This window comes from Triticum urartu, chromosome 7A, assembly GCF_056163025.1.
Source record: "Triticum urartu cultivar PI428250 chromosome 7A, HENAU_Tu73, whole genome shotgun sequence".
NCBI classification, from domain to species: Eukaryota; Viridiplantae; Streptophyta; class Magnoliopsida; order Poales; family Poaceae; genus Triticum; species Triticum urartu.
In genome coordinates, this window is record NC_141879.1 from 197941104 (window position 1) to 197952964 (window position 11861).

Sequence of the window (11861 nt, forward strand, 5' to 3'; positions counted from 1 at the left end):
TGAGTCGCCCAGAACAATAGGAGAAGCTAGAAATTTGTAGTCGCCCAACGTGATAGTAACATCCGGAATGCAGATATTTGCTGTCATTTGCTTGCCCGGTGACACGATTTGCAAAGATCTTTGCAGATACTGATAATCGCACTCATACTTTGATGCAAAAGGTTTGGAAATGAAACAATGCGATGCACCCGTGTCAAAAAGAACTTTTGCAGGAACATCGTTAACAGGAAGGTTACCCATGATGACATCTGACGAGTCCTCTGCCTGAGCTGCATTCACCATGTTGACCTTGGCGTGCTTGGGGTTATGCTTGACCACAGTTGTACTTGCTGATCTCACAGGAGGAGGAGGAGGAGGGAGACGCCTCTGATTGAAGCATTTGTTGGCATAGTGACCCTTCTGTTGGCACTTGTTGCACGTGACCTCTGAAAGCGGACGGTGATACGGAGCACTCGATCTTGGACCTTGAGACAAAGTCTTGTTCTGAAAGCCAGGGTTGGGTGGGTGGGAAGATCCACTGCCACCTTTGCTCTTTTGCTGATAAGGCTGACAGAACGGAGGAGGAGGAAGCCAATACTTCTGCTGCTTAGCCACTTGAGTTGAGGAAGAAGGAGTAGCATCTCTGACTCGCTTCTTGGAAGCCTCGCACTTCAGTTGAGCAGTCTCTTGCTTCAATGCCATGTTGTAAAACTCATCGTACCTCATGGGCTCAAAGAGGACAAGATCTAGCTGGATTTCTTCTCTGAGACCACCCCTGAACTGGTATATCATGCTCTTCTCGTCAGGGACATCTTGCTTAGCAAAACGGGCGAGCTTTTGAAACATCTTGTTGTACTCGTAGACAGACATAGAGCCTTGCTTCAGGTTGCGGAACTCCTCACGCTTGCTTTCAACCACGCTCTGAGGAATATGATGAGCTTTGAAGTCTTGACGGAATTCATCCCAGGTAATCACACGGCCTTCTCTGGAATCTTTGTACTGCTGAAACCATTCTGCAGCTTGGTCTTTGAGTTGGAAGGAAGCGAACTTGACAAAGTCCTCAGGCCTGACGTTACTGCACTCGAAATGCTTGCATAAGTCCATGAGCCAATCATCAGCGTCAGTTGCCTCAACACAATTGCTGAAAGTCTTTGGCTGGTTAGCCAGGAACTGGTTGAGTGTAGCAAAGTGATTCTGATTGTTGCCCTGGTTTCCTTGGTTGCGCTCTTGAAGAAGTTGCATGATCAGCTGCGTGTTTGCATTGGTAGCGGCCATCACAGCTTGCCATGCCTCCGGAGGTGGAGGTGGTGGTGGCAGATCAGGATTCAGAGTCGTGCGCGTCGGAGGAGCCATCCTGAACACGTTGACATCCATTAGCACATTGATAGACAAATATTGAAGCTGAAACAAACGAGTTGAAATTGCAACATATAGTCTTCACATCCAAACAAAATGAACGAATGCATTCCAATTGAAATGGTCACATATCCATAAATTGACAAGCCACTTAGAATTGATGTAGAAGAATAAAATCAACAAGGTACAGAACAAGAATGAATACTCGGTAAGGATCACCCAATCTCAAACCAAATATCCGTGGAAGAAGAACTAGAGCTACAAGAATTCCCACCTATGAAACTCCCGAACCTTTCCGGTTATGCAATCAGGTGTTGGGGATACAGGGGAAGCATAAAATCTCACCCAAAACTAGCAAATCCTACATCCAGCTGTATCCATCGTTCAACACATAACCGAGAAAAACTTCGGAAATCGTCTACCTCAACCTTCGAAAAGCATCCGTTATACAAGTTATGGCAATACTCCCGAACTCCCTCCCCAGTACTGGGTGGCGTCGAGGTTATCTCACCAACAACTGCATAAAAGAGATTTTCGATGTCGGCGAAACTAAACTCAGCTATTCCAGAACTGCAACGATAAAATTGTGACGACAACACCTCGGAGCTCAACTCCCCGGGACACTGCCACAACCCCTAAATGACAGGAGGCACCAAGAACAATGTTCTCGTCACAAATCGATCAGAATGATTCCAAGATACCCGCGTGATCCTAAATTTTTTTAGTGAAATTTGAGAAGAGAAGAGTCAAAACTCTACGTCAGGATGCCTTACCAGAGCGATGAAGGGACTGGGGAGTAAAAATAATTCCTAAACTCTCCGATATATAATTCCTAAATGACTCAAAAAAAATTCCTAGAGTCAACGATGCCAGTTAATTCGATCAAGCAGGGGGGCTCCTAAGGTCAGGGAAGGCTCTGATTACCAACTTATAACACCCTCGATGCGGCTATATCTCCTACGTGTCGAAGCACGACTTAGAGGCATAACCGCATTGAAAGCAATGTCGCAAGTAAGGTAATCTTCACAACAACCCATGCAAATAGATAATAGGGGAAAAAGGTACATAGTTGGCTTACACTCGCCACGTCACACAAATACATGAATAACATTACAATCATCCAATACACTCATGGTCCGACTACGGTACCAAAATAAAAGATCAACCCCAACATGCGACACGGTCCCGATCGCCCCAACCGGGCACCTCTACTGATCATCAGGGAAAGATACATAGTAACGGCGTGAGTCTTCATCGAGCTCCCACTTGAGCTCAAGCGCATCATCTGGAACAGAATCATCGGTCCCTGCATCTGGTTTGGAAGTAAACTATGAGCCACGGGGAATCAGCAATCTCGCACCCTCGCGATCAAGACTATTTAAGCTTATAGGTAAGGTAAGGTAATATGTGGAGCTGCAGCAAGTGACTAGCATATATGGTGGCTAACCTGTTCGCAAAAAAGAGCGAGAAGATAAGGCAAGGCACGAACGAAGAACTATATAACAACCTACGGCAAACATTACTCCAACACCGTGTTCACTTCCCGGACTCCGCCGAGAAGAGACCATCACGGTTACACACGCAGTTGATTCATTTTAATTAAGTTAAGGTTCATGTTATCTACAACCGGACATTAACAAATTCCCATCTGCCCATAACCGCGGGCACGGCTTTTGAAAGTTCAAATCCCTGCAGGGGAGTCCGAACTTAGCCTATCACAAGCTCTCACGGTCAACGAAGGATATTCCTTCTCCCGAGACATTCCGATCAGACTCGGCATCCCGGTTCTACAAGACAACTTCGACAATGGTAAAACAAGTCCAGCAACACCGCCCGAATGTGCCGACAAATCCCGATAGGAGCTGCACCTAACTCGTTCTCAGGGCACACTCAGATGAGCGCTCCATACAACTAAAACCAAACCTCGAGTTTCTTCGAGGGGGCGCTGCACAAGGCTCTAGTTTGGACCAACACTCAGAGTAGCACTGGCCCGGGGGGTTTAAATAAGATGACCCTCGGGCTCCGGACACCCAAGGGAAAAAGAGGCTAGGTGGCAAATGGTAAAACCAAGGTTGGGCATTGCTGGAGGTGTTTTATTCAAGGCGAACTGTCAAGGGGTTCCCATTATCACCCAACCGCGTAAGGAACGCAAAATCCAGGAACATAATACCGATATGACGGAAACTAGGGCGGCAAGAGTGGAACAAAACACTAGGAAAAAGGCTGAGCCTTCCACCCTTTACCAAGTATATAGATGCAATAAGATAACAAGATAATATGGTGATATCCCAACAATAAACAATGTTCTAACAAGGAACGATCTCCAATCTTCACCTGCAACTAGCAACGCTATAAGAGGGGCTGAGCAAAGCGATAACATAGCCAATCAACGGTTTGCTAGGACATGGTGGGTTAGAGGTTTGACATGGCAATTTGGGAGGCATGATAAGCAAGTGGTAGGCATCATAGCATAGGCATAGCAAAAGAGCGAGCATCTAGCAAGCAAAGATAGAAGTGATTTTGAGGGTATGATCATCTTGCCTACAAAGTTGTCAGAGTTGACTTGATCCTCGTAAGAAAACTCAACGGGCTCCTCGTTAGCGAACTCGTCTCCCGGCTATACCCAAACAAGACAAACAAGCAAAAGGAACACAATCAACCACGTGCAAAGCTCAAACAACATGATGCGAACATGGTATGCTATGCGGGATGCAATATTTGATTCCGAGGTTCGCCGGGGTTCATCGCCGGACTTGGCGAGCACGCCGGCCGGAGGAGAGTGGACAACGGCGGGGCGGCGCGGCGGAGAGGAAAACGGCGGCGGGGTCGGCGGTCGTCGCTGGCAAGGTGCGCGGCGCTGGCGGAGAGGCCGTGCCGGAGCTCGGCGGCCGGGAATGGCGGGCGGCGGCGCCGGGCGTCTCTGGCGCCGGGCGTCTTTGGCGCCGGACGGGAGGAAGACGGGCGGCGGGGGCGCGGATCCGGCTCGGCCCGGACGGACGGCGGGAGGGCCGGCTTCGGGCTCTCGGGCCCGCGGTGGCGAAGTGGGCGCCGGTTGCCACTTGGCGGCCGGTGAGTGGCTGGTGGCGGTGTGTCCGCTAGGTTGCGGACATGTCCGGCGCGTGCGGGGATTTTTCTAGGGTTAGGGGGAGGAAGACCCGAAAATTTCGGAGGAAGGTCTATTTATAGGCATAGAGGGAGCTAGGAAGCTCCAAATGGAGTGCGGTTTTCAGCCACGCGATCGTGATCGAACGCTCTAGGTGATGGAGAGGGTTTTGGTGGGTTTTGGGCCACTTTGGAGGGGTGTTGGGCTATAACACACATGAGGCCTTTTCGGTTCCTCGGTTAACCGTTGGAGTATCAAACGAAGTCCAAATGGTACGAAACTTGACAGGCGGTCTACCGGTAGTAAACCAAGGCCACATGACAAGTCTCAGTCCAATCCAGAAATATTTAACCCCCACACACGAAAAGAGGTAGAAAGGACCACCGGAGGAGATAGGAGCGCCGGAATGCAAAACGGACAACGGGGAAAATGCTCGGATGCAGGAGACGAATACGTATGCAAATGCAATGCACATGATGACATGATATGAGATGCATGACAATGATAACAACACACGGAGACAAAAACCCAAACCCGAGGAAAATAAAATAACTTAGCGCCGGAAACGGCAAGAGTAGGAGTACATATAAGGTAAATTACATCCAGGGTGTAACAAGGAGGTGGAGGATGAGTAAGCATCTCGCCTTTCATCATCTGTGTTCCTTCAGACCGCGCTGGTTTCCTTGACTTGCTTTTACTCTTGCAGGGATATGGAGACACTGGCCCACAGGGTGGCGAAGAGGGCCAGGGCCTCAACAGGCGGCCATCCCCCAGCGGGCACCTCGAGTACGCCGCTGGTGGTGGAGGGCAGCCCGGATAGCAGCCCCTGGCACAGCCCCCAGCATGCGTTCACCACTCGCTCCCCATCAACATGTGTTGGGGTACGATCCCTTGGCGTTGAACTTGTCGTGGTTGTAGGAGGAGGACGACAGCAGGAGGAGCCACTAAGGGCCACCCCGAACGTGCCGCCCCCATCAACCACGCCGCCCCGAGGGGCGTCCCCGGCAAGGGTGCCAAGCATCGAGCCCATGCGCATAGAGGAGGAGGAGGCGAACCCGAGCGCCGGTGGCTCCGTCCCGGCACCGAATGTCGGCGAGGAGGGGGCCACTTCTTCCCAGCCCGGTGCGGGTGAGTTATCTTCCTTTTGTCCATGTTCTTGCTTTTTCTTTTCGAACCTTGGTCTTGCCTTCGCCTCATTCCCCTCCTCGGTATCCAGACCCTTCCTCGGTGGACCTGGAGGACATTGACACTATCATTGAGGAGGTCGCCAGGGACGCTAAGGCCGAGGCCACCAAGATCTCCGCTGAGGAGGCTGCCAAGGGTGCTGCTGAGGATGCCGCCAAGGGGCCGGCAGGGGAAACCAGTAGGGCCACTGCCGAGGAGGCCGGCAAGGGGCCTGCCGGGGAGGCCGGCAAGGCCGCTGCCGAGGAGGGGGTGGTTGACGACCAACCTTCCTCCTCCGCTGCCTCTGGCTCGGGCAAGTACCTGAAGGTGAGCGATGACCTGTTCATCCACCTCCCAGGGACGGCGAGCACCAGGGTGCCAACCGAGGGGGAGGTGTTTGATGACGAGGTGCTCGCTGCCGCCGGGCTTGAGGTTGTTGACGAACCGAGCGCCGGTGGTAGCGGTTCCCAGGAAGAGCGGCTCCTCCATGCCAAGAGCGTCAACTTCCAGAAGCTCCAGGCGCTTCACCATGCCCTCCTGGACAAGGCCAAGTCCGGGATGGCGGCGGTGGACAAGGCGGAGGCGGATCTCGAGTAGCGCGTCTCCGAGACACAGGCTTAGTTTCGCCAGGCCCGTGAGGAATTAAAGTCCGCCCAAGATCTGCTGGCCAAGCGCAAGAAGGAGCTTGTCCTGAAGTAGGCTGATGCTGAGAAGGCCCAGGAGATGGCAAAAGCACATGTCGCTGTCGGTGTCAAAACCGGCGGATCTCGGGTAGGGGGTCCCGAACTATGCGTCTAAGGAGGATGGTAACAGGAGGCTGGGGACACGATGTTTACCCAGGTTCGGGCCCTCTTGATGGAGGTAATACCCTACGTCCTGCTTGATTGATATTGATGATATGAGTATTACAAGAGTTGATCCACCACGAGATCATAGAGGCTAAACCCTAGAAGCTAGCCTATGGTATGATTGTCTATTGTCCTACGGACTAAACCCTCTGGTTTATATAGACACCGGAGGGGGCTAGGGTTACACTAGGTCGGTTACAAGGGAGGAGATCTACATATCCGTATTGACAAGCTTGCCTTCCACGCCAAGGAAAGTCCCATCCGGACAAGGGACGAAGTCTTCAATCTTGTATCTATATAGTCCAACAGTCTGGCCAAAGGATAGAGTCTGGCTGTCCGGAGACCCCCTAGTCCAGGACTCCCTCAGCGGCCGAGGATGAGGCCGCTCGGCACCAGCATCAGGCCATGCTGAACTCCCAGGAGGAGGACGTTGCCGCGACACTCCGTGGCAAGGATGAGGAGGTCGAGAAGCTTGTTGTGCAGCAGACCCGGGAGCTGGTGTACAGGCACGAGGAGGCACTCAATGCTCAGGACCAGGTCCATGCCGGCAAGGTGAACGAGGTGGAGGTGGAGCGGGACAGGATGAAGAAGCAGGTCCTGGAGGTAACGGAGGAGAGGGATGTGGCCAAAGGTGCCTTGGCGGATGCGCATGCCATAGTCCTCGGCAAGTCGAGCTGCTCTCCGAGGCCAATGACTCCATCAGGGATCTGAAGCCGAAGCTGGAGGGCCTCGAGGGGATGCTTTCGGAGGTCAGGGCCTGGGAGGAGACCCTGACCAAAGATCTGGAGGCTGAGAGGCAGCTGCGGAGGAATGACGCTGCCAACCACGTGGATTTTGTGAAGGGCGAAAACCTCTGGATCAGCTGCGTCGCCGACATCGCCGGCAGGATCACCACATAGCTGGCTACCATGGGGATGCCGAACATGAGGTACGCCCCAGAGCCGAACGTGAGTCCCAATGCTAAACTGACCCTGTTCTTCGAGGGCATTCTTGGAGCTCTGGAGCAATTCCGCTCCAACAGAGAGACCTCCCTGGCCAATGAGGCTCAGAAGCTTTGCTGGGTTGTCCTGATCAAGGTCCTCACCAAGGTGGCATACTGTAACCCCAACCACGACTTCGACGCCGCGCTGGAGAGCTTGCCGGAGAGTGTGGACCTCGTGGCGCTCGAGGAGCTTATCGAGCCCATCATCAGCCGCGTCGACGGAGTTCGGAGGATAGAGGGCCAGCGTCGGGACTAGGCACCCCGTTTCTCATCGCCGCTACGGGTTCATGAACATGACAATTTTTATCTTTAGTTAGAACCGCAGCAACAATTGATGTAATATAACTCTGCAGTACCTTGAAACGATGCATGTTATTTCCCTGTTCGATCATTCTTTGTATGTACACCCTACGCTCAACTGGATAGGCTTGCCGGCACGTGAACCCAGGCTGCGGCGTTTCGAGGAGGATCCTCGCAACCGGCCAGGTGTGCCTGCATCCAAGTAAACCACCTTGCCGTTCTTAGCACGGCCGCTTGAACTATTGAGCGGACTCGAAAAAAACAAGGGCGTTGTTAATAGCGGGAAGGCCACCTTGCCGTTCTCGACGCGGCCGCTTGAACTGCTGAGCGGGCTCGAAACAGAACAAGGGCGTTGCCAATAGCGGAAGGCCCCCATTGCGTGCAGGTTTTTCATACTAAGAGCAGGATCTCCGAGGAAAACAACTTTATACATAAAAGAATTATTCAAAGTTTCGAATGCCTTAGCTTTTCTGTGACCGCGCGAGAGTTTACTGCATCCGCAAACGATGCTACTCATTCGGTCATCTTCTTCTTTGGGGCGACGACCACGATGAAACCGCTGCGCCAACTAGACCAGATTTCCACAACTGTGCCCCTACCTGGCGCGCCGGAGATGTCGGTGGAAACGACACCTATGGAATCACTTGGATCCCTTCTACGGTTGGCGGGCATGGCGTTGTGCAAAGAGCGGGTCTAGTAGCTAGCACAAAGATCGTTTACCCAGGTTCGGGTCGCAAGGATGTGTAATACCCTAATCCTGCTTTGGTGTATATTCGAGTGTTCTTGAGATTCTGAACTAGCTGCAGTGCGCGCGTAGTCCAAAAGATCCGAATCCTTCTCCAGTACACCTCGGGCCTCCTTTTATAGTCAAAAATGCGTCGCCACAGTGGCACACAGGAGGTGGAAAGGTAAATAGTGTACAAGCTTATCGCCTGTCATTACGGGACAAGGCGCATTAAATGCGCTCCTTAGGTGTCTCGTTGCTTTATTGGGGAAGTCAACGAGGCCCGTCCCGTCCGTCATCGTTCTGCCTCGCTCCAACACGCGTCCAGCCCAACGAGGCATGTAGTGCCACGTAAGCTGGTAGGCTACTGAGATGGCGTGGTGGTAGGGTCTTCACAAATATCTGCATGCCACCACGCAGGTGCTTGACTAGCTGGATTAGCATCCATGCACCGCCATGTGGGTACTAGCCTCAGTTGGTGGGTTGGCCGCTGAGCTGGGGCGGTGACGGGGCGACAAGGTCTTCTCGCTGTCCCGCATATATTCCCGGCAAGGGTCTTGCCGGGGTCTTGTGATCGCCCTCGGCAAGAGTCTTGCCGGGGCCATGTGAGTGTTTTCAGCAAGGAGCCCTGTCGGGGCCTCGGGGGCATCATCGGCAAGCGGGCTTGCTATTGTCATGTCTTCTAGTCTTGTGGGCTTTTTGTCTTCACAAAGATTTGTATGTCACCATGGAGGTGCCTCCCGAGCCTTGGTTCCAATGTGGTTGATAGTGTTGGGACCCTTGGGCTCAAGGGTGGCGCGCTCTGCTGGCGTTGGGCAAGTTGCCCCGACAAGGCTCTTGCCGGCGCTGTGGAGGCTGCCCCGGCAAGGCTCTTGCCGAGGGAGTCCACCTCACCCTCTTGCTCTTTGTGTCTTTGGTCTTGGCATTGTACTAGTTGCCTTGTGCTTTTGTTTCCTCTGCCCTACTAGGCATGGTCGCGAGCGCGGCTCTAACTGTCCGCGCACAAGTAAAGGGGTACAAAAGAGGGCCCCTACTTTTGTGCACCGACAGGGAAGGGGACCGTGGAGGCCAGGCTCGAAGCCATCGAGCAAGAGGTTTTCAAGTGAAAGGGTATGGTGGAGCACGGACTCAATGCCAATCACCGCATGATTACGGATCTTACCCGTGATCTCAGGGAGGATGGCCGGTCCATGAAGGACGGCGCCCCCTCACCGAACAAAGTAACTTTTTGCCAAGCCAGATCTTTGATCTCCAAAACCAAGTCTTTGAATATGAGGAAAGGTTTAAAGGTATAAGTTTTGCTGCTAGTTGTAGGACTCCCGAGACTCGTTCTTCCTCTTATGACTGTGAGCCACTACCATGGAAACCAGGGGACAGGATCTCTACTACATCATCGCCACCCCCTCCTTCTTCTGCACAACTAATGGAGACTTGAGTTCATGGTATGGGCACTCCCCTTGGCTTGTGCCAAGCTTCGAGGAGGTGCCCCGGTATTGTATGACCATCATTATCTTTGACTTTATTTTATCTCAGTTCAATCCTTAGTTATCTTTTGAGTTGGATGAATAAAAGTTTAGTTCGATCTTTCTTTGAGTGTTTGCTTAGTGATCAATCTTTGTAATCGTGTGCGAGATATATAATAAAGTTTAGTTTGAGTTTGCTTTCTTTAATTTTCTGTTCCAATAAAAATAAAGGAAAATAAATGAAAAGATAATATGGTAATCTTATGGTAAGTAATGACATCACATAAGGAAAAGTATAAGTGGTGAAATTTATTGGAGATTGACAAACATAGAATTGGTCAAAGATGCAATTCATGAAAGAATTAATAAGCGAAGAGAAGATTCACATGCAAATTCACTATCTTGGACATTGTTTATGATTGTGAGCCCCCATCAAAATATTATATGCCAAAATTGTTGACGTTGGACAAGGAAGACAATGTAATGGTTTATTTTTCCTCCATATCCACATAGAAGATATATTGTCATAGATCCTTTAACATGTGGTGCTTACTCAATATCTTTTCTAGACAAAAATTCCACACTAAGTAGAGATACTACTTGTGCATCCAAAAACCCTTAAACCCAAATCTTGTTTTGTGAGTCCACCATACCTACATATGGATTGAGTAAGATCCTTAAAGTAAGCTGTCATCGGTGCAATAAGGCAATAAAAATTGCTTCTAAATGTGTTAGATCATTTAGTGTAAGAGAAAATTGAGCGTTGTACGAACTTGTGATGGCAAAATAATAAAATTGACATACTGCATAGTAAAGGTTGCTATCACAAGGGGCAATATAATGTGACGTTATTTTGCACTAAGAGATTGAGTATACAACTAAAAAGCACATGGCAACCTTTGCTTCCCTCTGCAAAGGGCCTATCTTTTAGTTTTATGTATTTAGTTTTATGCAAGAGTCAGAGAATTCTTCTCTATTCCTTTTTATTTTCTCTTTTGCAAGCATCATGTGGTGAGGAAAGATCTAGGAACATATATCTAGTTGGATATGGATGAGCATGAGTTATTATTCTTAACATCACCCTTGAGGTGAATACGTTGGGAGGAGAAACTATATGCCCCTATCTTCCTATGTGTCCAGTTTGAAACTTTTTGCTCATGTCTATGCGGTGAGTGTTAGCAATCATAGAAGGCTAGATGATGGTTGAGTTTGTGGACTTGCCAAAGGGCTCCGATACATGACCCTTCCTGCAAAGATGATGAATTGTAGTTGCAAAGTTGACTGAGAACATAGTTTATTGGTTTCAGTAGAGTTTATGCTTTATACTTCGATGTTGTGCTGAATTGTTACTTGTTCATGAGAAGTTATATGATGAAAGCCCTATGATAAAGTTTTATGTTAAAGTTTGTTGCTGTTATAATAATATACATGATGCTTCTATGTTTGTATTTTTTTTTTCGTCACCTCTATCTCTAAGCATGTGGACATGTTTTTTCAATTTCGGTTTTCGCTTGAGGACAAGCGAGGTCTAAGATTGGGAGAGTTGATACGTACATTTTGCGTCATGTTTTCCTATTGTTATTTATAATGTTTTTATGCATAGTAATGCTTTTTGGAGTATTTCTAATGCCTTTTCTATCATAATGTGCAAGGTTTACACAAAGAGGGAGAATGCCGGTAGCTGGAATTCTGAAGCTGGAAAAGCTACGTCAGAGTTACCTATTCTACACATCTCCAAATGAGCTGAAAATTTACGGAGAATTATTTTGCAATATATAAAAAATACTGGGGCAAATAACTACCGGACAAGGCTCTCTAGGTGGGCACAACCCACTTGGGCTCGCCAGCCCCCCAGGCACGCCCTGGTGGGTTTTGCCCTCCTCGGCCCACCTCTGGTGCCCCTCTTCTGGTATATACGTCATTTTAACCTAGAAAAAAAATG